Below are 27,384 nucleotides of genomic sequence, written 5' to 3' on the forward strand. Positions count from 1 at the left end.
CTATTTCATTGATAGAACTTTCTAGGATCTGTAAGTGTCTAATATTTTCCAGCTCAATAGATTCTTGAGAATCATATTTTTGCATTATTAATCGTCCGTTTACGTTTGTGAGTTGGTTACCTGATACATGTACAAACTTTGCTCCTTTTAAAACATTTTGCATAACTGGTTTAGGTGCTAATAGCAAATCAATGGGGGTAAGGACTTCATTATTTTTTATGACTGCATTGGCCTCCAGCGGTATCGGAACAGATTCAAAACAAGCTGCCTGTATGATGTTAGATTGATTAATAAACTTTAAGTTTTCTGCTCTTTCCAGTGGGCCATTTTTCGGTTCTTGCACGAATATTTGACACAATAGATGGTCATTTCCTAGATCTGTATGTAGGTCTGTTCCCTCTGAATTATCATAAAGCTTAGCAGGTGAATTTACTTCAACTCAATGTTTGGATCCCAGACCCCATTCATTGCATTTGTTCCATTTATTGGTTTTAGTGGGGACTGTAAGGATTTAAAATCTTGCTCCGATTGCATAGGCATAGTCATAAGTGCAGTTATTGGATCTTTCATGAATTCAAATTTCTGTGGGATTTTAGTCGATTTTTCGAACATCCTAGCTATAGGAGAGATTAGTGACTGAGTGGCCCCCTTTATTTGCGCTTTTACACAGGCCTTTTTTTTGCAGATTGGATGCTTGATTTCTTCGGGTTCGGGTTCATTTCTTTGGGGAGCCCATTGTTCTTTCTTTGCCACAGCGCATTATCTAGCAACAATTGTCTTATCTTGGTTAGATTAATTGGAATTATAGATGATGGTAATGCTGCTTTACTACTGGTTTACTGTACACGCTCTTGTATTAGATGTAAATTTGAGATGGAAACAAACCAGAAACTTTTGGGCGAGATCTTCGACTTAGACCTCAACCCCAACACACACCCGCATCCGCAGCCTTCTTCAAGATATACTATATAGGTAGTGATGATTATTTAGAACAGGTATTTACCTTATGAAGGTTGTATGAAGGTTGTTTAAGAAATCCCCATCTATGCTTAGTCAGTTCACTGCTCTCAGCAGAAAAAGAAGGAAGGAAGGAAATCAGTCCAACTCGGGAGGACGGGTTACCACGACATAGCAACCCTCATGGCAGTACTCACTGTGCCCGCGGCAACACGGCTACTCTCGTAACCCCCGGAACCGCTCCTGCGGCAGGTCCGAGTCTTTTCCCCAATGCTTGCAATATTTAAAGTGTTTACAATGCCGGTATGCCCGAGGCACTCACGGCTCCCACTTTCCCACTTTCCGCACGGGGCAGGATGCAGGGCGCTGGTAGTTGGTCGCTGAGTGCTGGGTGAAAGGTCCTACTTGGACCTCCGCTGTCGCCACCGCCGCTGCCGCGCTCCTCCCTCGAAGAGCGCTGGTTCGGAATCTGCCACTCCCGGCTGTACTCACCCCATGCCACCATGCCCCGGGCCGGGCGATTCAGCAGCGATTCAAAGACACCGCACGCCGACCCCGTCTGGCAACCGAGTCTGTGGAGGCAGCCGAAGCAGCCGAAGCAGTAGTACAGGCGATCCGGTGATCCGGCGGTAATGGCGGTAATGGCGAGGGCAGGGGGCGTCAGCCTCTCTCCCCTCTCAGCAAAAGCTTCGTCTGCAGCTCCGTCGCGGACAGCAGGCTCTCTCGAAAACCAGGACTGGAGTAAGATCAGTGCTCTGGCAGAAACTACAAATCCAGAGGTCACCGCATTGAAACATATGATACGGTGCTTACACCTTAGTTTTCTTGTGCTTCAATGTCGCTACAAATGTACCTTAACTTGGCGCAGCCCTAGTATACACAGGCATGGCCGGTGCCGGTAAGAACGGTGAGGCAGTAGGGTGGGACGGGGGAGACAACAGACAAAGGAATAGGAAAAGAAAAGAAAAGAAAACCACTTACCCTGTGCTCGCCACATCGCCGATTCGGCAATGCGGCGAGCGCAAGGTAAGTGGTTTTAATAATTTTAAAAATTTTATTTTCCCAATTCTGTCGACTCCCTCCCGCCCCGCCCTACCACTCTTACCTGCACCGGCCGTGCCGGAGAATACACTTTGGTTTCAATAGCGTAAGTCGAGGCAATGGAGACAATACATTGTATTTCAATTCAGGCATTAAGTTTATCAATGCACCACTATCGATGATGAAAGATATCGAGCAGTCGTTTATTTTCAGTGTAATTTAAGGACAGTGTTTGTAAGACTTTGGTGCATTGGTATGTCGACATGTGCAGGTTTCTCTAAGGTAAACACTGACATGGTACAGCTGTTTACATCACTTTCACTGGTTATTGAGGCGATTAAACTGATTGAAAATAATTTAGATGACAATCTACTTTTTTCAGTGTCAATTTGCCTCAATTGATGTTGCCACTTGGCCTTGTGGGGGTCCGTTGAATGTTGCCTCTGGAATGCTCTGTTGGCCATTTTGTCTTTGCGCCATGATGCACTTGCTTTTGCCTTTACTTTACAAACCCTCACAAAATGGTCTCCTTTACATATCTGTCCAATCGCAGGACATTTATCTGTGTGTGGAAACGATAATCACATCGAAAATATAACTTCATTTTGCTTGTGGATAGCACTTTGCGCCCTTCAGTCTTTTGCTTTGGCTTACTTTTTATGCTCATGACTGATTCACTCTGGGCACCTCCTGCTTCCATGTTTGGAGCTTGTGTTTCGGCATGCTCCTCAGCTCTGGCAGCCATCAACACTCGCTCTGGACTCAGAGTTTCTCTCAGCATTTGTTGTCTGAAAATCTAACAAGTATCCATCAATAACTCTAAGCCCCAATTACGAGCCTGGTTGTCCAAAGACCGCCAGACTTGTGGTGGTGCTGGCAGTCAAACCACCCCATTATGAGTTGGGCGGTCGGACCACCCAGGGACCACCAACACTGCCAGGGAACTGTCATTCCCTGGCGGTGGCATGGCAGTCTTGAGGCTGCAATATGTTTGGCGGGACCACTGCGATCCCGCCAAGCATATTCTGAGTTTTCTCTCCTCCATTGTTTTCATGGCGGTTCCACTGCCATGAAAACCATGGCGGAGAGAAAACAAAGGGGGCACTATAGGCCCCCCTAGTGCCTCACACCAAGTGGATGCATGCAGGGGAGCACAACAGGTGCCCCCTGTAGGCATGCACCCCAGTTCATGCACGCCATGGACTTTACAGTCCATATCGTGCTGGAACAGTTTTTGGTGTTCCCATTATGGTGCCCATTTTCTGAGGCACCACTGTGAGAACACCAAAAAGCAGCATGACAGACAGGAGTAAACTCCGAATTTAGTGGGCAGCCCATCCATGGGTTTGGAAATGCAGGAGTAGGCTGCCAACATGGCAGTCCACTCCCACACCACCAAACTCGTAATTGGGCCCTAAGAAGCAGTTTCGTCATCATTAAAGTACTTGAAATTACAGTGTTTGGTTAGCTTATTAAGTCTCGCCACAAATTCATCAATGGTTTCACAAACCGTTTGGTGTTGTTGACTGAAAATGTCTATTTTGTACTGAACGTTTGGTACTAGATTGAACTTTAGATTCAACTTTTCTTTAATCTGACAATAAGCAATTTTTTCATCACTTCACAGCATTTTCTTTATGCTTTTTTTCACACCATTACCAGCAAGATTTTTGAGATACTTGATTCTCGTTTTTGTTATCAGTTTTTTCAAGTGCATCAATTAAATAATCAAATGCGTCCACTCACGCATACCATCTATTGACAATATTTTGTTTTCTGGCAGTGTCAAAAGGCGGTAGTGGTTTCAGGAACACAGCAGCGATCTAGACCTGTGAGGAACATAATGACACCGCAGGTGATTCCTTGTGACTTGGTGTTTGCAACTGGTCTGTTAGACCTTGTGACATGCTGGCCTCTGACTCATCTTTAATGAGAGCTGGAAACGTGACTTTCTTTGCAGCCATCTGAAAGATTTCACTGTTCTGAGAGTCGTTCTTGACTCCCTATTTTCTGACAACCTGTGAAGTTGTTCTGAATCCCACTTGGCAACTTTGTGAATGGATCCCTTCAGATATAGATGGCTCCCTAAGCCCAACCCTGAACACCGTCCCTTGAGCTACATTCACTCAGTGTGGTAGTTTGATGACTCTCTTCAGAGCATTCAGTAAGTCATTTATTTCTTTTCACCTAAATGTCAATTTGCATTCAGCAACACCTGGTTGATCTCCACCTTGCAGCGATTCTGTATGCAGCGATATTTTGCAAGTTATGATTATTAGGGCTGCACTTCATAAACCAAGAGGATTCTACTTTTAATTTTAAAACTCTGTATATGTACAATGTTATCTTGCGTGGCAGCACAGTACCTTTATGTATGGCTTATCAGCAGGTTCTCGAATATCATCTTGTAAATTCTTTAGAATGATTCCATTGTCTTAATTTGTTTACAATGACTGGAGTTGCGCTTTGACTCTATGTGTATGAAGGATTGATTCTTTTCTTTGACAGCGACTCATTTGGCACACACAAGCAGTTTGCCTGGACTACAGCAAACTCTCTGGGAGAGCACAATCTTTCTTTGGGTTACTTATCCTCTATCTCGTTGCCATTTGTAAGGTCTTCCCAGCATGGGTATCCGCCAATGACCATGCCACACACAAAGCTTAATATTACCGGTCTTCATTCTGCTCCATGTAACTGCAAACTCAACATTCTAAAACAAGCTTTCATTGCATTGTGCTCAGACACCTACTTCATAGCTCTATGGGGTCCATAAGGGCCAAAAGGGTTCAGTCATAAAATATCGCCAAACACTACACTGCCTCAAGTTACTCAGGTCGACAGACAAGAAATCTGAGAAGACATCAGAGGAAGCCTTCACTGTCAGATGGCCTACATCATTGCACTCAAGAGGAGATATTACTAGTATTATGTGGAGGTTCCTTCTGCTCGTTTGCGAATCAACATACTGGGTGGAAATCTGCTGTGATATTTAACATAAGACAAAATGTATATTTTCTTCAGTTCAGCAAAAAGAATAGGGGGGTAAGAGGAAGATTTCCATGAGGGTTGTTACAAAAGAGGGAAAGAAATGCCAGTTGCTACATTAAAGGTAAGAGAAGTGAAGATACATGAGCCATCTGCTATTTACAGGAGGCCCTTGCTTACATTTTTAGTTCTAACTCCACTTCTAGACTAATAATTTGTTCAACGGGTAAAGCCTCCTCATTTGACTTTCCTTGATCTAAAGTTTAGCATTTCTTAAGCCTGAATCCCAAATTTGATATAAAATGTCTGTTTACCAGATTCTAGAACACAGGGGCATATTTACAAGACCATATTGCCAGAGGAACATCACTTTTTACGATGCTCCTGTGGCGATAGGGGCTTTGCCTTATTTCCAAGGGAGTGTTAAGCCACTTAACATGGCTTAGCGCCACCTTGTAAATAAGACCCCCTTTCCTGCTATATTTAGCATGAAAGTGGTGGGCAGTGGGTGTTGCGGAGGGCGTTCCGCTGCAACACCTATTGACTTTGAAACTGCACCTCTATTTACAAGGGTAGAGTAAATAGGAGGCAGCGCCAAAATTAATACCAGGGAAAACCTGATCTTATAATGGTGAAACGAGGGCAAAAGCTTTATTTCTCCTCATTTTTGCTGTTGCTATTTGTGCTATGTTGTGCACCACACATAGAAACAGCAAATTGTCATGTATTATTGTTTATGTGCAGGAAGAAAATAATTAACCATGTCCCCTGCCAGGTGTGCCTATGAAGGGAAACATCTTCCTACAAATGTCCTGAATTGTCTATCGCCTTTGGAGAAAGTCACTCTGCGTTTCCTGTCCTTATCTTTTCCTGACGTTTGCTGACACCTGTGCCCCTTCAAGGCTAAGGTTATGCATAGTGTGCACCTATGCCTCACTGCTGGATGGTTTGGGGCTGTGTGATACTGGTACCTGTGTTTGACCTGCCCTTTCATACCTCCATACTGATCTTGGCGCCGGGATTTTGGTTGCTGTTCTGGGTGATGCTGTCAGCTGCCCTTGATGGATGTGAAATCCCCACTTATATGATAGTGTAGTGTGGCCTTGAGTGAACCTTCACATGCCTCTGCTTCCTGCTGTCCTTGGAGCTAGGGCATATTAGCTTGCTGTGAAGAGCTGGAGTCTCCTTCTCTGGATTACAGGTGAGTACTCTCCATTTCCCTTCTTTCTGAGTTGTGGGCTCTGATTGAAATTCCCTTTCTGCTCCCTGCTGGGCTTGCTGCTAGTTAGAAGTTCACTGTTGTTTTGCTTTCTTTCGACTACTGTGTGCTCCTTCCGCCTTCTTGGATGGTTAGGCTCTCATGATGTTTTGACCTGCTCTTCAGTGCTTCCTAGGGGGCTTGGGGACTCGGGTGGGATGTGTTTTGACTGGTGATGCGATGCATTGCAGAATGCCTATTTATTACCCACCGGGAGACATCTTTTGCAACAAATGCGCTACCACACATTCCATTACAACACGGTCATTACAACGACAGCGTTGTTACATCACAAACCATTATAACGCAAGTCGTCACAACGACTTGCTGTAGGGGGCAGAGGGTGTTGGATTTAAAATCCAACACCTTCCCTACTGTTGCATAGACTGAAGTTGTAATAGTAAATTCTACTATTCAAAAATCCAGCACCCCCACAGCAAGTCGTTGTAATTGAGGTTCCGTGAATTCTGAACCTGGGTCATAAAGGTTGTGGTTCTGTTACGATTTTGGTAACAGCGAATCGTAAACAGTGAGCTCAGCAAGCATGAGTGTTTCCGACATGTTACATTGATGGATTCACTGTGTATTTGACGATTTCGTTCTGAACCTTTGGGTTCCATTTTGTGCATGGCAGCCATTTTGTGGTTGCCCTCACATAGGCCGATTACTTTAGCTGACTCTTAGATGACCTGAGTGAACTGACCCTGTTGCCTGAAGCTGACCTTGCCAAACCAGTTTTTGCCCTTTAGCTGATCAAGATAGAGGTCAAAGAGCAGGGCATTGCTGAGTTTATGGTACATGCACACACCCTTCTATCTTGCTTCTCATCTGTTTCTGTTCCTTCTTTTTATGACCTGTTTACAATATGGGTTGTGGTATTTTATTATGGGTTTGTTCAGCTTGTGTAAGAAGGAATGTTGGGTTTTTTGCATGCTTGCAAAAGCTAGGACTGCCCCTTACTTTTGTGCTGAGTCATGTAACCCTAAAACATATAAAAGGCCTCTGTCCTCTGTATTCCTCAGACTACCTCATTCAGTTGCTACGGCTTCTGTGTGACGTGGCCTCACTTATTAAATTTAATAAAGATGTCTTTTCATATTTTCAGCTTCTGTGCCAAGTTCTTTTTTATTAGTAAGTATTCCCTGAGAATGATGATTTCAGTTCTTCAAATGACGCCCAACGTGGGGCTCATCAGAGAAGTGACTTTCTGTGGGAGTGATCTTGTCAGGAGACTGAAATCTACTGAGGAGGACAGAACAGGATTCTACTAAGAAGGTACTCTGTGCACAGGGATTCTGGAGATTCTTTGTTTCTGCAGCCCAGTATATTTCTGATCTTCCTGATTTTGATCCTCCACATGATGTCACTCCTGACTGAGAACCTTTTTTTTGGCGTGAGTATTCTAAAAAGACCGTTAGGTCATGTAGAACTTGACAGTTAGAATTTGGATAACCTTTTGATTAGTAAAAGTAAGAGTTAAGTATAAGTGGGTCGCTCCCAGTCCTTAGTTTTTGGTTCTTTGGGTCTTTGATTTGGTTATTGCAATTACCATAGCCGAGGGGCTCGTATATTTGCGAGTGTATTGGTAGAGATAACCCCTTGAAGTTTGAAGCTAGATTAGTGAGCTATAAGATGCCTGATCTTAGCAAATTTGGAGCTTTGTGTTGGCCAACTTTGTATACGTTTGGATTAGCCGGCTTCCCCTAAAGGGAATATCTAAATAGGTTTAGATTTAAAAACATATTTCTTCCTTGGTGATTTTGTATCCCCAGGGAATTAAAATATGACATAATACAAAACAAGGATCCTTTGTTCTGCGCAGTTTTATGAACAAAGATATGCAGAACGATTTTGTGTGGTGTTCTGCTAGCCAAAGCTAGTGAATTGAGTGTATTTTCGCTTCTTGGACATACATCAGTCTGTTGGGCTGTTTTTGCAGTCTTTTGAAACACAATTGAGAAGCGTTTCTTGTAAATATGACTTACAACTAGAATTTACAAATGGTTTGGTTTAAGTACAGTCTGTGGGCTGTCCTTGGTTTCTGTCCTGAGTATTGATTTGTGGGTTAAATGTGTGTTTAAAATGTCTATGTGGGTTTCCCATTAGTGCAACTTCTGTAAGTACATAGCGATGGCGCTATTCACGAGATGCATGGTTAAAGCGTGCTGTATTGTGTGTCCTGAGTGTTTTGACCCCTTTCTGTTTATGTCTGAAATGAGCTCAATGTCTGTTCGTGGTTTTTCTTGATGTTTTCAGTCTATTAAGCAACATTTTGTAAGCATATTCTTGGGTCTGTTGCAAAATAAAATTGTCCTTTTTAGAAAGAAAAAATGGTGCAAACATTTTGTCATGTTATAAGTTAGGCTTCCGTGCTTAGGCTTATAAATGAATGCGTCTAAAATGATAGGCAAGGGATGCAGCTCGCTTTTATATGTGGAATTATCAAAAATAATTGGGTTTATTAAAAATAATTATTAAATTATGAAAAATAATTATTAAACTTAAGTGCTACAAAATTCGTTTTTTACTATTCATGAAGCTTAATGCTCATACTATGACATCCTAGCATTAAAATTTAATTTAAGTTGTGCTATACCGCATAATGAGAACACTAGCATATAGAATTTCACTTAGCGCAGGCGTAAAAAACTCATTTTTCTAAAGATTTACATGGGATATGTCTGATTAAAAATCTCTGTAATTTGTAAAGAACATTCTGAGGATCATTAATATGTAACATAATTATAGGATAGTTATTTTTAAGTGCCCCTAATATCAAAGTCGAATTTGGGTAAAATAGACCATTTAAAACAGCATTCTTGCCATTTTTAATAGCTTTAAAGTGCTTTAGGCTTCAGTAAATGCATACATTTAGGTATAATACAAATTTGCAGGTTGTCCCCATTTGGGTTTACTTTTAAATGGCCCAGTGAGATCCAATGAAAGTTGCTGAAATGAGTACCATTGCAACAAGCATTTGTTCTAAAAACTGGTATGTGTGTTATTAGGTTTTGTGAATCATTCACAGTAAATGTAGTAGGACTTTTGCCTTTGTCAGCCTCAGAATGAGCAGAGAGTGGGGACTAGAAGAAGCTGCAGCTGGCTCAAGTCGCGCTGAGATGCTATCTTTGGTTTCCCTGTAAACGATGGAAGGAGGCTGTCATGTTGACATTTGCGACCTTTTAAATTAGGGCTTGGTCTCTGTGAAATGCAGAATGACCTTGCTAAACAGGCCTCTAAAAGGAAGGGTTTCTGGTTTCTCCACAAAATTAAAGAACTTAATTCCAAAGGTAAAATATGAAAAAGGTTTCTTTGAAAGTCCCAACACATGCTAAATGCTCTGCAGAAATGATACATTTGTATTTCTGCTCTCTAAAAAATGATGTCCGCTAGTTGCTTTTATCTGACAGAAAATGAGGCATTGCATTACGTTTTAGACAGAAAATAAGAGGAAGCTCTTTAATTAAATGTTAAAGGCTACATGCCCAAGTGAGAACGAATTGTGGGGCAAGGCTAACATGGAGTGTCAGTGAAAGAATTGTACTTTTGGAAAGTTAAAAGGGCTTCATGTTGCAAGGTGACTGACAAGATGGTAACAGTTAAGTAATGGAAATTTATTTTTGTGTTTGTTAATGTGTATCATGTTTTGTCTTCTGCTTAAAAGTTATAATTGATATCTGTTTGTTATGAGAAATGTCTCTCTTTTGTGTGGTGTGTATTTTTTCTTTTTGCTTCTGCTCACAGATCATTCATGGATTGCTCTGGGGGATTGTAAGCCTAACAAGACACGTGAGTTTGGTTGGTTGAAATGAGATGTGTTTTTTGCGTAACTCCTTTGGGAAAGAAATGTCCATGCGTTTTTCATATTTGTGTATTTGGTTCTATCATGAATTGTTCTTGCTGGTTCTGTGTGTCTGAAAGTTGTATTTGACAGCAGATATCCATTAATTGGTGATCTACTGTCAAAAAGGAGGGTAAGGATTTTAAACCTGACACGGTATTATGCGTCACCGCTCATTTATATATGCTATTGTTTTACAACGAGTATATCTGATGGCTTGACATGTCCGTTTTTTGAAGCAAGAGGGTCCAATCTAGCACATTCCTAACATCCAAATATACAAGGGCAAACTATTAAGCCTCCTGATCATTTTTTGATAAACAAAAAGTTTTCCAATAACAGTGACGGTTGGACATCATAAATGGACAAAAAAGTTCAGTTTCTCATGTTCTTTATTCAAAATTCCATAGAAGTATGCTTGACCAAAAAGAGCAGCCGACACGTGTTTCGTCAGTCCTAGGAGTAAGTACTAAAGACTTTTTCAAGGCTAGGCAAGACGAAAAATAACTTCGTGTGTCACACTGGGGTTTGTCCAGACATGGCAATTTAAAATGTGGAACCATATACAAAGAAAATCCGGAACGTCAAGTCACAGTCCACGTATTGAAGAATATGGAATCAAAGCATCCTGGTCTGGGTTTTATAATAAAGCACTTGAGAAGTTCTGCATACACGAAACGCAGGACTCCCTCACACGTATGTTGTAACAAAGTGTGCTCAATCAGGACGACAGAATAATCGTTGTCTTAACTAAAATGTTCCAGTAGTAGAGAGTGAGATTATCAGGGTGTAATCCAGTGCTCACATGTGAGTGTGTGAGCTTACAAAATGAGCGTCCATGGAAGAGTAATCCAATATGCTGCAGCCAAACCCCACTGCAGCGGAGATCGTAGGTAGTTGAGTCCATTTAGTAGCGGAGTCAGTCCGTTTTTTTTGCATGTTTTATGTTTTATGTTGCTGCTTATGATACTATTACAAGTTTACCTGTGTTGTGAAGGGATATACATGATGATTTGTATCCTGCAAACAGTTGGGTAGATTTGCTTTGACACTAAATTTCACAGAAAGACAGACAACACTTCATCAGTGTATGTCAAATTTGGCTTTAATGGTATTTGAAGGAAAATAAAAAAGATATACAGGAAACAAGGTTTCACCTACAGTCACATTACTGCCCCCTTTCCTGTAAGGAACAGGTAGCCCTAAAATTAGTATCCTGATTGGACGTAAGGATAAATTATAGATTTGTGACTCTTGTACATGGTGACCTAATTTCTATATCACATTAGTCAGTTTTATTCTGCTTCCTAAGTAGTATATGGCTTTGTACCATAAAGGAAGGTTTCATTTTTTTCCCTGAAGAAGGAACTGGAACATTAGCTGAGATTACCGTATATGGTGTAGCGGCCAGCGGTAGAGTTAAATTTGTATACTATTGTGATTTTTTTGTGTATCACCCATACTCTTGGTATTGTGTCACATGCCTGACTATCACCCAAGCGCATCGTGCCTAGTCATTGGGGATTTTAGCTGTGTCCTACTCCCATTTCTCTTTTCCGTATTCCTTTCACCAGTCAGCTTTTATTATTATTAGTGTATTGTTCAGGTTCACACTTTCAGATTGCAGTAATGTACCATGGACCCCCATTTTATGTATAATTCCCTTTTGCATAACCAGACTGTTTTCCCTGATAATCTGCATTATGTGATTTTTCTTTTGAGATGTTCTAGATGAGGAATTTAGGAACACCTATATGTAATCATTGAGATAAAATGTGTTTGCCCCATTAGACGATGCCACTATGTGTGAGGACATCCATTCAGATAGAATTCCCATGTCGCTATCTACCCTTAGATGGTGAAGGATATGCTCTCACACGGAAACCCAATTGAAAAGCCTAGAGGCACTGTTTTGCCTACTGCCTTTATATTTGTATTGCTTTTTGAGAATGACAGTGTATTCTAGACCAAAATTGTCCCATGGCGTGTGGCCACTCCTTTGAAGATCGCAGGCCACCTGTTTGCAGTCCCCTTGTTATACAATGAACTGTTTAAAGCATCGCACTTGCTTCATCAGAAGGCGTTCAACATCAGAAAAGAAGGAGGAGCTGGTTTTGCCACAGAACCAGAATTTCAGTGCAAAAGAGCGCCTGTCATGTGCTGGTTAACCTCTGACAGTGTACAGTCCCTTGAGCCCCTTGGCCTGAGTTTTGGCCACGCACCCCCCTTTTTCCTTTGCTTCAATGGAAGTGCAGTGCACCGGAGGATCCAAGATTGGCAAAAGGCACTCCATTCTGGTGCCCATGAAAGAGCAGCCTGAGCGTCCTCTGACACTGAATGATGAGTGTTGGAGTCTGAGAATGGTCCCTGGTCTGCACGAGATGATTTGTGCCCATGATCAATGAAGATCATGCTATCTGTAGTGTCTGCCGCAGAGGAGAGATACTGGTGCACTGCATTGAGACATTGAGACTTTTAAGTGAGCATTGAGTGTTTGCCAGGAGGGCACTCCAACGGATACTGAGAAGCACTATTTACATGAAAGGCTTGAATGAAGAGGCCCATGCGGAAGAAAACAACAAAAGAAGATTTTATGGACAATAGAAGCCTGCCAGAGAGGCTTTTTGAACGGACTCTGGGCATAGTCGGTTTCACAAGTGGTTTCCGTGCGATTGCATATAATAGGTGTTAGGAGACTAATTTTTGCTGTTTTGCTGGCATTGTTTTAAAGTAGTATTCTGTTTAGTAAAAGCAGAATAAAGTCCATTCTCTGTGGGAGAGTATCCCTTTTCATCTGAGAGCATTAATAAGGATCACCACTGTTTCACCTGAACATATGATAAATTACTGAAATGCATAGGAGCCCTAAAAATGTTACTAGATGATTTTAGGATTTACTTTTTGCTTAGGGTTGTGAAAAATTATGATTTCGTTTGTAATAGTGGTCACCACTTTCTCCTGTTGTCTATATGTTCCTAACAACATGTTTTCTAGTGTTTTTAAACATGACATTGTCTTTTATGGGTGGGATTGTTTTTGCTACCCAATTGACATCTGTACCCACCTCCCAACCTATGTCTCTTCCTACTACTACTTCTTTGCATTCTGTCCATACTTTACCTGAACATGAACTGGTTAGGAGGTCAGAGTTTATTAATAATTCCTTTGTACCGCTTCTGCATCAACACCAGTTAGTAGTGAACATCACTAATTGTTGGGTGTGTGGTCTTATGCCACATACTACAGATAGAGGTTTTCCCTATTTTGTCCTGCCATATGCGGCCTTTGTGCTACTATGCGTGTAAGGAGACCTGTCCCGAGAGAGTTGCTAAATAATAGGATTATGCTCCAGCAACATCTTGATGATCTGATGAATATAGACCTGGATTCAGATCGACGTGAGTTTAGGTTATTGCCTATGTAAGGGCAAAAGGACGGTCTGAGGTTCTGTGAATTCTGAACCTGGGTCATAAAGGTCGTGGTGCTTTTACGATTTTGATAACAGCGAACCCTAAACAGTGAGCTCAGCAAGCATGAGTGTTTCCGTCATGTTACATTGATGGATTCACTGTGTATTTGACGATTTCGTTCTGAACCTTTGGGTTCCATTTTGTGCATGGCAGCCATTTTGTGGTTGCCCTCACATAGGCCGATGACTTTAGCTGACTCTTAGATGACCTGAGTGAACTGACCCTGTTACCTGAAGCTGACCTTGCCAAACCAGTTTTTGCCCTTTAGCTGATCAAGATAGAGATCAAAGAGCAGGACATTGCTGAGTTTATGGTACATGCACACACCCTTCTATCTTGCTTCTCATCTGTTTCTGTTCCTTCTTTTTATGACCTGTTTATAATATGGGTTGTGGTATTTTATTATGGGTTTGCTTAGCTTGAGTAAGAAGGAATGTTGGGTTTTTTGCATGCTTGCAAAAGCTAGGACTGCCCCTTACTTTTGTGCTGAGTCATGTAACCCTAAAACATATAAAAGGCCTCGGTATTCCTCAGACTACCTCATTCAGTTGCTACGGCTTCTGTGTGACGTGGCCTCACTTATTAAATTTAATAAAGATGTCTTTTCATATTTTCAGCTTCTGTGCCAAGTTCTTTTTTATTAGTAAGTATTCCCTGAGAATGAAGATTTCAGTTCTTCATAATGACTTACGTTGTAATGGTTTGACGATGTAACAACGCGGTTATTGTAATGACCGTGCTGTAATGGAATGCGTGGTAGCGCATTCATTGTAACATCGCATATTCTTACCCACCTAATCAGGGGAGCTGAGATTAAACAATAGCCCCACACTCCCCCCTGGGCTTAGAGCTATTTTGTTCCTACCCTGTATGTGGCACTGGGTACCATACATGGATGTACAGGTGAGGGCCTCTGCTTTATCTTGGAGTGTAAGGGACGGTGTTGGGCTTCCTCTGTACTCTCAGCTGGGCGTGTGAGATTTGAATCCTACCTCTTTGTCCTGTGGCTGTGTGTGGTACACAGACATAATATCGACTCCAAAATATCGTTTGGACAGAATATCGAGTTTTAAATATCGTTTGGAGAAAATATCGACAGGTCAGAATATCGACAGCCAAAATATCGTTTTTAGGGTAAGTGATGTAATATCCACTGTAAATAATATCGAAAGTAAAAAATATCGTTTTTTATATAATATGTAATTATTTATAGTGTTTTTATGTTATAATATGTGTGAAAAGTGTCATTTTATGTTATAATTATTTTTAATTAATGATTTTTTTTTAATTATTGTGTAATTTTATTCTGTAGCGGGTTGTGGGTTTATAGGGGAATAGGGTGGGAAGTAATTTAATTATAATTAATTAAATATGTAAATGTATTAATTGGTAGTAATAATTAATTAATTGGTAATTAAATAATAAATTAATTAATTGGTAATTAAATAATATATGGTATTGGTAATTAAATAATATATGTTAATTGGTAATTAAATAATATATGTTAATTATTTAAAATTTAATTGGTAATTAATTTAATTTAATTTATTAATTGCTAATTATGTAAATTAAAATAATGTATTTCCTGTAGCGGGTTGTGGGTTTATAGGGGAATAGGGTGGGAAGTAATTTAATTATTATTTACTAAATATGTAAATGTATTAATTGGTAGTTATATTTAATTAATTGGTAATTAAATAATATTTGTTAATTAATTAAAATGTAATTGGTAATTATTTTAATTTAATTGATTAATTGCTAATTCAGGGTCAGTTTTTAGTTTTTGGGTAAAGGGGTATTTTTAGGGTTCAGGGTCAGTTTTTAGTTTTTGGGTAAAGGGGTATTTTTAGGGTTCAGGGTCAGTTTTTAATTTTTGGGTAAAGGGGTATTTTTAGGGTTCAGGGTCAGTTTTTAGTTTTTGGGTAAAGGGGTATTTTTAGGGTTCAGGGTCAGTTTTGGGTTTTTGGGTAAAGGGTTTTTTTAGGGTTCAGGGTCAGTTTTGGGGTACAGGGGTACAGTGTAAAAAACATGTAAAATTAAATTTACATTATTTTAATTTAATGAAATGAAATTAAATTAAATTATATTTAAATATTTTTAAATAATTTAAATTTAAAAAAATGATTATATACTTACCAATAAGGGTGGGCGGCCATTTCTCATGAGAAATGCGCATGCGCGGCCGCCCGCGCATGCGTATTAGTATCCGAAATGGCGGCGGCGCGATTCCAGGGACGGGAGAGGGAGCCCCGGGGACGCGGCGGACAGGTAAGTGTTTTTAAAACCTTTAAATCCTTTTATTTGCATATTTAGGGAGGGCGGGAGGGAGGCGGGCGGCGCGCAGTGGGGCTACGCGGAGTGCGTGCATGGGCGTAGTTTTGCGCCCACTTCGCGGAGCCCCACTACGCACACTACGCCCAGGGTTACTTACCAATACTTACGTTGTAATGGTAGTGCGTTGTAAAAGTTGCGTTGTAACGTCATATATCCACTGTTGCACTCTTTGCAGTGGGAATAGTAATTTTTACTCTTTTGTATTTGTACGTTAATAATATTGGCTATTATTTAATTACATTTTGTTACTATATATATATATGTTTTAAGAAATATGATTAAAAAAATATTATTTTTTTTACTTTCATTAATTATTTAATTATTAAAAGTTAATTTAAGTATTGTTAATTATATTTTAGTAATTAATTTTTATATTAATGTAATTAAACATTGTTTTTATTAAAGTCGATATTTTTTACAACTATATTTTTGTAAACGATATTTTGTACTCGATATTTTTGTACTTACCTGTTTGTACATACAAACTCGATATTTTGGTTGTAGATATTTTTTCCTCGATATTTTGGGTAGTCGATATTTTGGTAGTCGATATTATTTCAGTGATCCGCTGTGTGTAACTCTGCTTCCCTATTGGGCTGGGTGCTGAATCTCATGTTTGTCCTGCCCTTTACTGTATCCAACTCGACTTGGGGCTGAGGTATGCGGGACATTAGAGACTCATTTGCTAGTGGACATGTATGCAACCTTCTCTTTGTTTTGCTGAGATATGGGCTTGTCTAGTACTTTCATTTATTTTCTATGCAGGAAATAAGGCATATGAGATGTGTGTCCAATGTCCCTGTCTCATGTCTGCTCTTTACCTCTTTACTATTTGCTGGGTTTATTGGGGACCTGAGAGGTGCAGGTTCTAATGGTCAGCATGCCCTTCCCTCTCACCCTGCCAGGCCTGGGGTTAGGATTGGGTTTACACTCCTTGACTTGGGAGTTGGCTGGGTTTGGTCTTTCTCCCATGCACTCCCTGTACGGCCTTGTGGAGCGCGTGCTAACTCCCCTCAATTTTTCTTTATCATAGGGTACATCTTTGTCATGGGACTGTCACTTGTGTCCCGCCACTTGTGCTACGTGTGCATTGTTGATTGACTTAGTGAATGTGGACTAAGGCTTTGTGCCTCTGTTCGAGTCTGTTGACCTGCTAGCCCACCTCTTTTTGTTTGGATTGTGAATTATTGCAGGACTCGCCCAGGCAACGTATTGTGTATTGGATTAGGATTGGGCACCCTCTGCATGTGCTGTGCCCAGACCTTTTTTCTTCCTTTGGTCTGCATTCTGCTTTTGTAAGTCGGACACCTTTTCTGTGTGGGGTCACTTCCAGTTTGCCCTCTTGCCCTCCCTTTTTTCCTTTGGGTGGTGTTTGGCATTCAGCTGCTGCTTCTGTGTCATGGTGTGTCATCTTTATGATGTGTCATGGCATGGCCCAGGAAATGATTGCTAGTGACCTTTTGTACATGATGCGCTGACTGACTTTCTGTTGAGGTCTCCTCGTGTTCCCTGTTTCACTTGTCACTCGTGGTATGCTCTATGGTTTCTTCTACTGTTTTGGCTTTGGTTTAGCTCCACCCTTCACTGCTGGAAGGTTGGAACCGCCACTCTTTCTTGGTCTTTTGCCCAACCCCAATTTATTTTGGGTATGGGTTTTGCGGGTGACACCTCTATCTTTTTTTGCTTAGGTTACTTGTGCCTTTCGTGGTTTCACTAACTTGGCTCTATTAGAATTCAACAGGATTAATACTAATACCCACACTTTCCTGGAGGCATTAGTGGCCATAGAAGGGATTAGTGAGCTGGTCAGCGGTTCATCAGATGACAGGGAAATGATACAAGAGTGAGAGAGACAGAGAAACCAGATATCTCCACTTCCCATGATCTTCGTCCCTCTGTCAATCCTGCGATGTGGAGGCATGGATATCCACAAGTACAGCAAAAGATATAGCCAGCAGAAATAAGATGGAAGTGAGTGGGATTACCGGATCCATTTTGCAGATGACCCATACTGAAGACCCTGATGGCTGAGAAAGGACTCTCACCCAGATATTCTATGTGGCATGCTTCACCACGGAACCCTTCATCCAGAATGACAGTGCAGCTGGATGGACTCAACCAAAAAGGAAGCTCCTAATGATGTATATCTAAGAGATCTCATGAAGAAGCTGTGATTAAAGTTACCTAGCAGGCTACCCCAGAGATATCTTTATAAGTAGGTTCCTGTGGTAAGATAAAAACAGGGTGACACACAGAGATGATAATTACTCCAGCATCCAGTCTCTATAAGTCTACATGTTACGACTGATTTTACTTATCCATCAGTGTCACAGGGTCTATGTCACGACTGAAGATCCCTTTAATTTCAAAGGGGGAGATTTACTAAGAGTGTATGCCGTGTTAGTGCCACAAACGTGACACAAAACTGCGCAAAAGCCTTTTTTCCTAATTTATTTTCCAGTGCTAAACTTGTTTAGCGCTGGAAATAACATAAAAGTAATGCGAAGCAGCACATAGCGCTGCTTCGCATTACTTTGCGCCAGGGATTCGCCAAGGATGGTGCATGGGCATTTCCGTGCAACCTCTCAAAGGATTCTCATGCTAAACCAAATTTACCAAATACAGTAGATAGGGTTTAGCGTGAGAAAACTGTGCCCTTCCAAACTAGGTGCAAGGAAGGAGAAATGCTTTCATTTCTCCTTCCTTTTCCGATTTTGCATGTGTGCTGCACTGTGCAGCATGCATACAAAGTGGAAACAGCTTGACCTCATGTCTAGGCATAGTATTTTGTACAGGAAGGGTAACCTTCATGTACAAAACCTATGCTGGACTCACACACACACACCCTAGCGCTACAGTGCTAAGGTGTGTGGGTGGTGCACAGCAGCTGTAATCAGCACCGGTGCAAGGGAAAGGGGAGGAGAGAGCGATATCTTTGAAAATATGGCGCTGCCCTGCTCCCTCCCTGTCATGCAATGCAACGCCACCTCGCGAGGGGCTGTGCTGTGTTGCTTGGAGATTTGTTCAATCTCCCCAAAGTATCCTAACCTGATGTTTAAATCAGTTGGGTGAAAAAGACGCCATCAAGCATGCACACCCTCATGCATGTGTACATTCTCTGGATGGAGTAAATCAGGATTTTTTTCCTGGCAGGGTTTTAGTAAATCTCCAGAGGGGTTGATAGGCTGTCCTTTTACTCCAACTTTATTCAAAGGATGAGACCCACTGGTAACAACACCTAGGTACTTCCCTTCAGGGGCGAGAAGGAGCTAGAACACGGGTACTCATAGTACGGCGCACGGGCCAACAGCGGCCCGGCAAGTCTTCCCTGGTGGCCTGCGGAGCATCCAAACATCGTAATGTTTTTTTTTTTAAGTGTATCAGCAAACACCCCTGCGGCAGCGCAACTCAAGAGACTCTGCTGCTCTGTGGAGGCGGGCGAATCCCGCCATAGTCAGAGTGGAGCTGCAGGGGCCTAAGAGGTGAACAAAGCCTCATTAACATGTGAATGGTCTTTTAAGGACCTGTGAAGTGCTCGGTTGCGGCTGTGTGTGTGCCTGGAAGCTGTCTCAGCCAGGGCACACACAGGCAGGGTGAGATGAAGAGGGTGACAGAGGGAGAGGGAGGAGGTAGAGGGGGAGAGAGACAGAAGCAGACAGAGGGAGAGCGAGGGAGAGAGACAGAGGCAGACAGAGGGAGAGCGAAGGAGGGAGACAGAGAGAGAGCGAGGGAGAGGCAGAGAGAGGGAGAGTGAGGGAGAGCGAGGGAGGGCGAGTGATGGAGGGAGACAGAGGGAGAGCGAGGGAGAGCGCTAGAGAGTGAGGGAGGGAGACAGAGGCAGTCAGAGGGAGAGCGAGGGAGGGAGAGCGAGAGAGAGCAAGGGAGAGCACGGGAGAACGTGGGAGAACGAGGGAGATCGAGGGAGGGAGACAGAGGCCGAGGGAGGGAGAGCGAGGGAGACAGATTAAGAGCGAGGGAGGGAGACAGAGGGAGGGAGAGGCAGAGAGAGGGAGAGCGAGGGATATCACGGGAGAGCAAGGGAGAGCGAGGGAGGGAGACAGAGGCAGACAGAGGGAGAGCGAGGGAGGGAGACAGAGGCAGACAGAGGGAGAGCGAGGGAGAGCGAGGGAGACAGAGGCAGACAAAGGGAGAGCGAGGGAGGGAGACAAAGCGAAGGAGGGAGGGAGACAGAGCGAGGGAGGGAGAAAGAGTGAGGGAGGGAGACCTCAGAGTGAGGGAGGAGGGAGGAGAGAGAGAGAGAGAGAGAGAGAGAGAGAGAGAGAGACAGAGGGAAGAAGGGAGAGGGAAGTAAAGAGAGAGGGAACGAGAGAGAGGGAGAGGGAAATAGAGTGAGGGAGAGGGAAACAGAGTGAGGGAGAGGGAAACAGAGAGAGGGAGAGGGTCACAGGGAGAGGGAAACAGAGAGATAGGGAAACAGAGAGAGAGTGAGACAGTCAGAGTGAGTGAGACAGAGGGAGAGAGGGATTGAGACAGTCAGAGTGAGTGAGACAGAGGGAGAGAGGGAGTGAGAGGGAGTGAAACAGTCAGAGTGAGTGAGACAGAGGGAGACAGAGAGACAGAGGGAGAGAGAGGTAAAGAGAGGGAGGAAGCGGGAGAGAGGGAGGGAGACAAAGAGAGAGACTGAAAAAAAACGAGAGAGAGAGAGAGATGTGTGTATGCCGGGTCTGGTGGCTCAGTGGACGGAGGCGTCCACTGCAGGGACCAGTGACCAACCTCATGGTACCAGTTTTTGTTGTTGCTCTAGCCCCGCCCCCTCCCCCACTGACCCCACCCTCACCGGTGCGGCCCTCGAACACAAACCACACTGTAAATTTGGCCCCCGAGAGAAAGTTTGTGAGTACCCATGAACTAGGAGTTACCCGTGGCCTCATTAATTCCAGGTACAGTGATTCCACAGCCTGTAACTTAGTCCTATGCCTGTCCAAGACCTAATATAGCATGGCAAAGGCAGTCTAATAGCGCACAGAAACTGGTATTTTGGGTTTGGCTTTACGGTGCAATTCGTGTTCGGGCGCACTGTGGGCTCAGGGCGAGCAGATGCCTCAAAAGAATGGCTCACTTCCAAGATATAACATGTAATAAATATATATTAGATACAATTGTATTGTAATCATGTGTGTTATTGTGGCACGTTATGGTTACATTATAGCAAAAGTGAATCTATGTATTAGTAATCAGTTTTTTTTTGTATGGAATATTTGATTAATGGAGAAACGGAAACTTCCCTTGAGAGCTAGACTTTGATTTTTAAATGGCTCTCTAGTGACATGCATTACTTTTCAACAAATACATGATTTCTAGGAAAAATTCATTTCTGCAGGGAAAAAGCATCTGTTCGAGCTAATACTATGCAAATAGTTTAAAAGCAAATGTTGCAGCGGATTATAAGGCAAATAACAATGAATGCAATGAACGTGTGATTTTTTACCTCGCCGCTTAACTATTTAAAATTGCATTGCTGTACAACATGCACGCTTAAAACATATGCAAATTAACGCCAGACTCGTCATCTTTCCCTGCAAATGAGACTGTAATGTTTAGATTAGATGTATTAATTTCATAAACTGTAGAGGCATTAGTAGCAGTCTACAAGTGGCCAGTTTGATTGGTCCTTTTTAATTGAAGGCAAACATGAAAGATTGGCATATGAATGTAATAAGTGCCTCCTGTCACTGTTCCTGATATTGGCTGTTGTGTTAAACTCTGCATTAGTGTCGCTTTGCGAGAGCATTGTTGAAGTCCTAAGGTTTGCATGTGTAATTAAGGATGATCTTGGGTGCACTAATGTTTTTCAAGTGTGTTGATAACTCGAGTGTCTAGTTTTGCAGAGTACACTGAATGTTGGCAGCAATTAAGAGAAGCTCTTCTAAATTCTCAAGGGTATGACGTCTACAGCTCCAGATGCATTGCTAATGGGCACCTTTTGCACACAGCAGCAGGGCATGCAAAGGGACTTGAGCAGGGTTTCTTTCGAAGGAGATGTCGCATTCACTATAATGTTCCCCTATCAGAGCTAGCGAAGATCAGCATAAGGGCATGTTTTTCCCAATCAGAAAATCATGAAGCTGATATGCATGTGCATAAATGCGCTGTGTATGAAGACCTTGCATCATGCAAGTGCGCCTGGCACTTGCACATAACTGATGCTGGTGTTAAGTAGGAGTGTGCCACGGTGCTGCAATGAAATCGGTTCTGAGTGAACCTGCATTGTTACGCCTGGAGGACCATGCCCTTCAAAACTGATCCTGTTCATAAACTAGGACCTGGGGCAGAAATTGTGGCCACACATTTGTGATTAGCAATTTCATTGCAAATTCAACGCTTTCCCTACTGTTGCACTCTCCTGAGTGGGAATAGTAATTTTTACCCCTACGCTATCCAACGCTTTCCCTACTGTTGCACTCTCTGGAGTGGGAATAGTAATTTTTACCCCTACGCTATCCAACGCTTTCCCTTCTGTTGCACTCACTGGAGTCGTTACAGAAAATTTAAACCTCTTGCTATCCTACGGTAAAAATATTGTATATGTTTTGTTAATGATATGTATGTATATATATATATATATGTATTAAAAATAAAAATACAATTTTAAAGTTATATTAATTATTTTTTAATGTTACGTTTATTTAAGTATTTTTAAAAAGTTAAAAATAATTTTATTTATTATTATATTACTTTTAAATTACTTTTAATACATTTTAAAAATTCGATATTTTGACAGTCTATATTTTTTACACTCGATATTTTGGAGTCGATATTTTTGTACTTACCTGTTTGAAGATAGGAAGTCGATCTTTTGTAGTCGATATTTTGACCTCCAAATGTTTGTCATCTCGATATTGTGACTGTCGACATTCTGTCAGTGATCCCTGTGCAGCATGCATACAAAGTGGAAAAAGCTTGACCTCATGTCTAGGCATAGTATTTTGTACAGGAAGGGTTACCTTCATGTACAAAACCTATGCTGGACTCACACACACTCACATCCTAGCGCTACAGTGCTAAGGTGTGTGGGTGGTGCACAGCAGCTGTAATCAGCACCGGTGCAAGGGAAAGGGGAGGAGAGAGTGATATCTTTGAAAATATGGCGCTGCCCTGCTCCCTCCCTGTCATGCAATGCAACGCCACCTCGCGAGGGGCTGCGCTGTGTTGATTGGAGATTTGATAGTAAAATTTTTCCAAACTTGTTGTGACAGTGCAGTGCTGGTTCGGGACCGCTGCAGTGGTGGTCAGGGACCGCTGCACCAGTGGTCTGACCGCCGTAATACAAATACAGCTGTTGGACCATTTTGGGATTGCCGCAACCGCCAGAGAACCACGTCCCCTGACAGTGGAGCAGCCGTCTGGGGCAACAATGTGCTTGACGTTACAGCTGTGGCACCGCCAAGCATATTCTAAGTTTACCTGCCGCCAGCCATTTCATAGCGGTAAGCCTGCCAGGAAAATGGTGGCGGTGGGGAAAAAAAGGGGGCCTTCACGGCCCCCTTTTGCCCCTGTACACTGGGATACATGCAGGGGGGCACATGGTGTGACCCCCTGTGTGCAAGCATGCCCAGTTATTGCACAGCATGGACTAAACAATCCATGCCATACAGGAACATCCTTTGGTGCTACCATGGTGGTGCATTTTCCAAAGGCACTGCCATGGGAAAACCAAAGGATCTCCTGCCATACCAAGAGAAAACTCCTAATCTAGTGGCCGGTAAGTGGTCGAATTTAGCAGTGTGGGAGGGGGATGGAGCTGTCCTCACCCTTGCCAACATTTTTGCATCCAGCAGTTCTATCCATTGTTTTGTATTTCTACCAAAGTCAAACATTTCAAGGACCTTAAATGTAGTTGTAAAGGCCTTTTCTAGGTCAAGCACAAAGTAGAATGATCAAGGCTAATACCATGGAGCAGCTTCTCTTGCTCAAAATAATCCTGCACCACTAAAGTCGTAATCAGCCCCTTAATGTTGCATCTGGAAGGAAAGTGTTGGAAAGACAGTGATACCTCTTTTCAGAGAGGTGGTACTCCATCCGGTCACCACAGGCTTCCTAGGTGGCATTGAGAAGCATCTAGACCCAACACCTAGTAGACTCTGACACCCAAAATAAGAACTTCAATCCACAAATATATTGCATTTTCATTTACTGCAGTAAACATTGTAGTGTGACCTTTTCCACACTGTGTGGATCCCTGCAAAACATATGTCCACTCATTATTCCGCAGAGGTTTGGGAAAATATTCATAACAAAGTAATATTCCATACATACTGGACTAGTCACAGAATTTGACCGATTCATAATTCTAAGAAAATACATCATTTTTGTTGGGTTATCCCCCACCCCCACACATTTCCCTGTCTAATTCTGCTGGCTCTAGGACAATGCCATGGATAAACAGTATTTTAATGTTAAATTATATTTATTTATATTTTAACTATTTAAAACATCTTTTTACATTATAATCTATCGGGGTCTCAGTTGATTTCCAAGGCACATGTTGTAGTACCAGTGGCTGGCCAGGTATGGATCTGGAGTAATTTACTACAGTTATGGGTCCCTTTTTAGCTGTAATAACTTTAGAAGTGCAGTTTGTGAATTGCAACGGGTTTACCCATTTGTGGGTGGGTGGGTGTCACTCCCTAACCCCAGTTTAGCCTTCCCTAAACTGCTCCTTGCTCCTCCCCTTTAGTCAGAAGTAATTCCCATTTTCCAGCCACTCCCCTCTGCCACTCACACATATACTATTAAAACTTACGTGTGCAGAGATGCCACGTTTGAGGCGGAGTCTCCTCACAAATAAAGAAAGGAGTGGCGGAGACGGAACCTCAGCACGCATGTTTGTAAATGGTAATTTGTAGCAAGTTTGATGCACTATTGTGGTACTAAAAAACATACTACAAAATGCTGTTTATTAACAGGCCCCAACTTAAACCAGTATATGTGTTTGAGGTTGTAGTATTGTAGGAAAGTGCCTTTTTTGACATGGTTAGCCCCCACTTAATGCTTAACCGCATGCGTGCGGGCGGAATTCCGCTCGCACGCTGAGATTTTGTAAAGCGCATGTTACGTGACGAGCTGGGCTCGTCATGAGCGTGCGAGGAGGCTACCTCATGACGAGCCCAGCTCGTCATGAGCGTGGAAGGGGTTAATACCTGGTGTAATTTCGAACTGTAAGTGCATTGGATCCCTGTTAACCAGATTCCCAGTGCCAGATCTCTTTCCCAAAACTATACCACGATTGGCACAACTTCAGCTACCCCTGTAAGTCCCTAGTAAATGGTACCTCTGGTACTTAGGACATGGGTACTGAAGAGAGTCCACTAGGGATGCAGCACACATTGGGCCACCCCACAGACCCCTCACCAAGACAGTGCAAACTGCCATTGTAGGCTGTTGTGTATCTTGGTGCAGAGAAACCCAAAGATTCAACATAAATCCGTATTTCTAAAGCACAAACTACTCACCCTTACGGGTGTCAAGGCGCTGAGAGCCATCGTGGAAATTAAGTGAGCTATTGCCTAGAGTTACATGGTGCTGAGCTGAGCTGCCGCCAGATCTGGGGATCGAACCATGAACCCTGTGCTCCGAAGTCAGATGCCCTTGCCGCTGCACCACACCTCTCCACATAACGCACAGTCCTGTGTGCCATGCCCTCATACACTGCATAAGATATAGGTAAGTCACCCCTACTGCATGCCTTAGAGCCCTAAGGCAGGGTTCTCTATATCCCATGTGTGGACACATCTGCATTAGCAGATATGACCATGCAATATATGAGTCATTCTTGAATATTGTATGTGCACAGTCAAGCCATAGAGAGTACATTAAGAGTTTCCTAGCTCCATGATGGCTACACTGTACCCTAAGATGTTTGGTACCAAACACCTTGTCTGATGACAGTTTTGGATTTAGTAATAAATGCACACAGGAGACCCTTTAGAGGGTCCCCATAAAAGCTACCAAACACTGGTGTGGTCTCTGGCTAGTGATAGCCAACCTGCTACAAACAGGCAGTTTTCTGACTTCACGGGGTGATAGCCAGCCCTCTCAGAGGCCGGAAACAAAGCCTGCTCTGGGTGGCACACCTCCTTCAGTCCAGAATGGTCTTTCAGAGCGGGAAGCTTCAAAGACGATGCCACCTTTAAAGTGCAGCCCAGACTTCTACAGATAATGGGGTATGCTAACCCTCCTGTCCTGCTGGTGGGAGGATAGGCGTAAAAATGAGTTAGATGAGGAGGAGTGTCCACATTCAGCCATCAACACCCCTAAGGTGTGGCAAGCAATGTGAACCCTTATCCTAAAATTCCACCATCTTGGGATAGTGGGAAAACAACCTATCAGGTCTAGGGCAGTGCCCCTTTGCACAGGAAGTGCCCAATTAGACAGTGTAGACACCCTAAAGGTAGGTAGCCCATTGGCTATTAACTGTCTCCCCTTTAACACCCCTAAATGTAGTATTTAGGTGGCATCCCTGGACCTTGAACTTTAGATTAGATGGGCAAGAAGAAAATATGGATGAAGAAGAGCTGCTGTCCGAGAACTGACGCCCTGCTGCAGAGAAAATTAGCCCTACCCCTGCCTGCTGCCTCAAGGACTCAGCAATCATGGTTGCGCAGTCTTGTTTTGAACCTGTGAAATCTCCAAAACCCCCCGGAGCTCCTCCAGCCTTCGAGAAATCACCAAGAATATCCATTGGAGTGAAGGTACCACTCCATTGCACACTGCAGGCACCGATCTGGCTAAGTCAGGTTTGTTGACTTGCTGCTCTCCAGCGACTCAAGAGCAGCACCCAAACCAGGAGAGTTACATCAGCTTCAGAGGGTCAGATCTTGCTCCCGCCCAATTTTGGCGACACCAGGACCTACTGGAGCCGCACTATACCAATATATGGGGTACCAGACCCCTTTCAGCAAACAACAAGATGAAGAGTTCCTACCAGACTTCAGCTATCCAGGAAGCAAGCACCCATCAAGGAACATCAAGACCCCAGAGACACACGTCCTGAGTGGCCCGCTGTTCCAAAAAAACCTTTCCAAATTGCCTGCTCCTGACCGTGAAGACATCTCGATGCACGGCGTACAGCTGTGCTATCTGCTCTGTTCCCGGCCCGACCAGCCCTCTTCGTTTTAGCACACAAGCTACTGTTATGTTTCATATAGGTACCCCAATAAAGGCTCAGGTAGGAACCTAACCTCTCATCCATATTTCCCTTACCATTTCACTACATAACGGTTCTTGGGACTGACCTTTTACCTAGTTACGGTACTGCTAACAGGAAGAGTGGTTTTCCCTGAAAACTAGCCTCATCCATTATGCATGAGGATTTTTGGAAAATCAGCAGGACTACAATCTCCAGCATGATACGTATGTATAAAGGTCAATCCTTACATCATCCTAAGTCCGACATGACACAGCAAGGTAGATCCCCTGAGGGTACCACTTTGGGAATCTAAACACCATATCTTTGCTGAGGCAGAGAGAGGAGA

This window comes from Lissotriton helveticus, chromosome 6 (assembly GCF_964261635.1).
Source record: "Lissotriton helveticus chromosome 6, aLisHel1.1, whole genome shotgun sequence".
Taxonomy (NCBI): domain Eukaryota; kingdom Metazoa; phylum Chordata; class Amphibia; order Caudata; family Salamandridae; genus Lissotriton; species Lissotriton helveticus.